Here is a 4708-nt window from a genome sequence, read left to right as displayed (position 1 = left end):
GGCCCCAGGTTGTACAACGGAGAAGTAAATTTACCCATGGTTCAACTCTTTTTCATCATCTGCCTAGCCTTTTCCCAACCATGTTGGGGTCAGCTCCCAGTCTAACTGGCTGTAGTTGAGTACCAGTGTTTTACAAGGAGCAACAGCTTATCTGACCTCCTGAACCTAGTAACCCGGGCAACCCAGTTACTGGCTTCTACTCATAACAACTGCCAAAGATGTTCAATGACATGTAGATACCTACTTATTTAATTATAAGTATGTACATACCTACTCAAAAAGCCAAATTACTCTATTTAATTACCTACTGATGTAGGTTGTGGAAGAACGAGTTGCGAAATGTTAAATTAAGACCCATTCGATCAAGGATGATAAGTTTTTTTTACAACAGCAATGATTTTTAGCCGATATTCAATGTTAATCTGATGTAACACCTGTGTTGGTAACCTATATTATTGTTAATTTTCATCAAAATCTATCGAGTTTTTTCTGAATGTGGTTTTTTTAAAGATTGAAAAAACATTTTAGGGTTAAATTATAATTAATACATGGCAAAACATACATAGTGATCTACTGCAGCAAATGAAACATATTCACTGATCATGACTAGAAATGATAATTAAAAACAAATTGTCCACCATTAACTTAGGCATTATAAAGAAATATCATAAACTATAATTCTTGTCTACAATTCATATTTCTAAATGAATATAAACAAAGTAAATACTATTCAGTTTCCAAGCCTTCAGTCTTCTTCTAGTTATATTAGTCCCTGTATTCTAGCTGTTGTTCTTTCAACACTTTCTGCCAATCCAACCCAAGATAATTTAACTTATATATCATTTAAAAATAAACTTAATATTAAAATAGATAAGATTACAAACAATGTACAGAAAAAGCTCTTTAGGATTACATTGTTAACTTAATTAGTTATGACCAATAAATAAAAAGGTTGCATATCAACATAAAATCTTCTTGGCAAAATAATACTGGCAACGGTAGGCAAACTGGCTTGATGTAATCAGTTTACAAGTCAATCTGCATGTGGAATAGCTCATTGGGATCCACTTTTTCTGCAACAAAAATAATATTAACATGTAAATTTATTGAATTTCAAACCATTAACACCATAGCTTTTTTTACATATATATTTTTTTGATAATAATTCATCATCATCATATTCTAAGCTTTTTCCCAACTACGTTAGGTTCAGCTTCCAGTCTAACCGGATGCAGTTGAGTACATGTTTTTTTTTAATGTTATAAACTACAAATGTTTGGTTTGATAAGTTTTTTAATAAATAAAGGTAATTTGTCTCTCTTTGTAGTATAAGTTAAGAATGTCGAATGCAATATAATTAACAGCTTCACAATGATGCTTGTATTAAATAAATAGTATTAAAAAAAAATTACCTGGCTCAGGAATACCATTCTTCCTGTCTATCTCCTTTTGTAGATTTGCGAAGAAAGTCACCAAGCTGTTTGAACCCATCATCAGATCCCAATTTCGTACTGGACTGTAGTTACCCTCTACAAAACAAAAGCATTGAATCAGAAAAATAAACAAGAACTCCTAAAGTACCTAGCTGTGTTACATTAACTATGACTTGAACTTATTTATAGTGCTTGATATACTTAAACTTTTGATTAAGAAGGCGATCCATCCAGTTTTTCATTTACATTTATTTATTTATTAATAGGTAACAAAGAAAGTAAGTCTAGGTCAGTGGGTTGTTTTAGGGGCGGGATGCTTATAATTATGCTTTATTTACTAATCTTTTACACTTATTTAAAATGTAAGGACCTTATTGTTTCACATATCAAAACATAAAAGTGAACACTTACTATCATTCATCAGATGCTCATAATATTTGGGTGCTAAAAGGGGGCAGAGCTTGGCCATTTGAAATTTGTTTCCGTATACGGGAGTTCCCTCTTTCACCGTCATATTGATTCGTACTTAAATCAATCGCAGTCCAACTAATCTGCAATAACCACGGCACTACAGACAGCTAGCAAGAAAGAATCGCGATTGAATGCACAGATTACTATGTCTGTGTAGGTAGGTATGTCAAACTACCAATGCAATGCAAGCAAACATTGATTGATTTTTTGTTATGAGCGAAGTTCATGTTTGACTGAACAGTGTTGAATGTTGCCAGCTCTATTTTTATATTTTTCTGTAGCTTATAGGAAATTGATTACACGGATGAGGGTCCTAGATTTACAATAACATTGCGCTATTTTCAATATTTTCAACGGTAAATGCGTAATATGAATAATATCATTGACGTGCAATGTAATTGATCGTCTAGGGAACGCTTTATAAGCCACCAAACTCGGATACATAAATATTATACGTAAGAATGGGTAAGAACCTTTTTACGAACCACCCCACTCCCAAATTCTTGGTATCTCTATTTCCATCTGATGGGATGTTATTGCAAATGATACCAGCGTGTGAATTTACCCGAATTTCACGGTAACTAAGGCGCCACCCAGATGGAATATTATTTAAATTGCGCATTGTTATACGAAAAATATTGAGCAATCTTTGTCCCTAAAAATCATTGTCATCTTCAATATTACATGTTCTGTTTAGTAGCAAGAAGTAGTCATCTCGAGATACGAGTAAACTCTGCACATTCATATGTATAACAGTATGTTACTTATATATTATACAAGCTGCTGATTTGCATCCGTGCAATATTCAAGGACGTAATTATATTAACGATTCTCAACCCAAATCAACAAAAAATTGGTATGTTCTTTTTTTTCGGAAATCCGTCCCCAACCCGTATTCAAACTCGGCGCGTGTGTTACAAGGGCGGATCCAGCTTCGGCGCCAGGGGGGGTCACACAGTCGTGTTCAAGTCACAAAAAATATTATATTGTAGCGTATACTTCTTTTAGTATTAAAAGTAGTAGTATAAATACAATAAGCGCGATCGTAGCGAGCTCGAAATTTTTACGTATATTAAGAAAAGTGTTTTCATGTAGAAAATGGCCCGAGCAGAGTGAGCGCAATTTCTTGTATTTATACTACACATACGTACCTACCAAACAAAAAAGCGCGAGCGAAGCGAGCGCGAAAATTTTTTTTCAGTTCGAGAACTAAAAGTAGATGAAAACGCTTTCTTGCTATATAACAAATATACAGCACAAATACAAGAAAGCGTGATCATAGCAAGCGGGAGATTTTTTTCCGGTTGAAGACTAAACGTTTGAAAAGTATTGTGTACGCAGAAAAGGCCGCGTACGTTTTTTATTGCAGCAACAGTAAAACATTTTCTGTGAAACTTCAACTGTCTTACTATTGGTAAGGGTTCATGAGGGCCGTCTCTAGCTCATGTAGCGCCTGGGTGCAATATCACCCAAGCGCCACTTATGTATCTATTGAAAGATTTTGAGTAGTACATATTGATCGAAGTACATTACAAGGAATATAAATAAGAACGTTCGAACGAAAGTCACTCTTTTGGTAGGTAAAGGACTTAAAAAATGTTTCCAAATCATTGTAGGCTCAAACTGTTGGCCAGACTCCATTAATATTTTTTTTGCTATATTTGGCTTATGAAGTTATCAAGGCAAGGTATCCTACTAATATTATAAACGAGAAAGTTTGTATGTATGGATGTATGGATGTTTGTTACTCTTTCACTTTTTAATGAAATTGGATTTTAATGAAACTTTACAATAATATAGCTTATACATCAGAATAACATATAGGCTACAATTTGTAAACATATTGTTCGAAATACTAAACCTGCGCAGACGAAGTCGCGGGCACCAGCTAGTATATAATATTGCGCGAAATTTTTTGAGCCTACGACACAAAAGCACCTGATTAAGGACATTGTAAAGCAACAAGTAGCCGCGAGCGCAGCGAGCGCGACCTTTTTTAAATTATTTGTTTGAAGACTCACAAATCAGACTGGGAATTACGTACAAATAAAAAGGAACCATGATTAGAGCGAGTGCCATTTGTTCGTTGATTCGGTGCGTCAATAAAAATCATAAACAATCAGAAATACAGTACAGACGTAGTCATTTACTCGCGAGCGTAGCGAGCTAGAATTTTTTCACTTAGTTGAAGGATGTTAAAAGTTAAAAAATATCAAAGTGATCAATGCAACAAAGCGAAGGCGACTTTTTTAAAGGGTAAATAAAGAATAGAGAGCGAGAGTTTCGAGCACGAATTCTTCAGCAAAACTACTCTACCTGTAAATATGTAGGTATCTACCTATTCACTCGGAATACAAATTATAATAAAAACATAAAACAGTGTGTTTAACCATTTCATTTATTGGTGGTTCCTCTCAGGTCCTGAACCTGGCCCAGGGGGGGGTCATGACCTTGTGACCTACCCCCTGGATCCGCCGTTGGTGTGTTACTGGCCTCAAAACCGTGCTGCGCCTTCACACAAACAAATATGACAAAAAAGCAGCGCGATAAATATTTCCCGTGTACTGTAAATAAATATATAATAATAAAATAATAAACTGTTATTGTAATTCCAATCGATTATTTACGTATTTTATGTCAACCTCCTGAAATATTGCACAGATGCAAATCAACACCTTGTATACAGGGTGTTACAAAAGTACCTGTAAAGCCGAAAGGGGATTCAATCTTTAAATCCTAATTTTTCGCTAACCGCGTAATAGAATAAAACAGTACATTTTTCATTGAAGTACAAGCCCTTCTCA

The 4708-nt window shown here is 34.7% G+C and overlaps 1 long non-coding RNA gene across 1 annotated transcript; it reads right to left on the bottom strand.

Annotated features, from left to right (window-relative positions):
* Window positions 1-522: 522 nt before the first annotated feature.
* LOC110379421 (uncharacterized) lies at window positions 523-2100 on the bottom strand. The gene is made up of 3 exons (XR_010277780.1): window positions 1845-2100; window positions 1413-1529; window positions 523-1073 (listed from the first exon to the last, which is right to left on the bottom strand). It is a non-coding gene; the product is annotated as an uncharacterized LOC110379421 (long non-coding RNA).
* Between the last annotated feature and the right edge of the window lie 2608 nt (window positions 2101-4708).

Source organism: Helicoverpa armigera, chromosome 25, assembly GCF_030705265.1.
Source record: "Helicoverpa armigera isolate CAAS_96S chromosome 25, ASM3070526v1, whole genome shotgun sequence".
Lineage (NCBI taxonomy): Eukaryota > Metazoa > Arthropoda > Insecta > Lepidoptera > Noctuidae > Helicoverpa > Helicoverpa armigera.
Note: the sequence above shows the minus strand (reverse complement) of the source record. Positions and strands in the feature narration are given on the sequence as shown.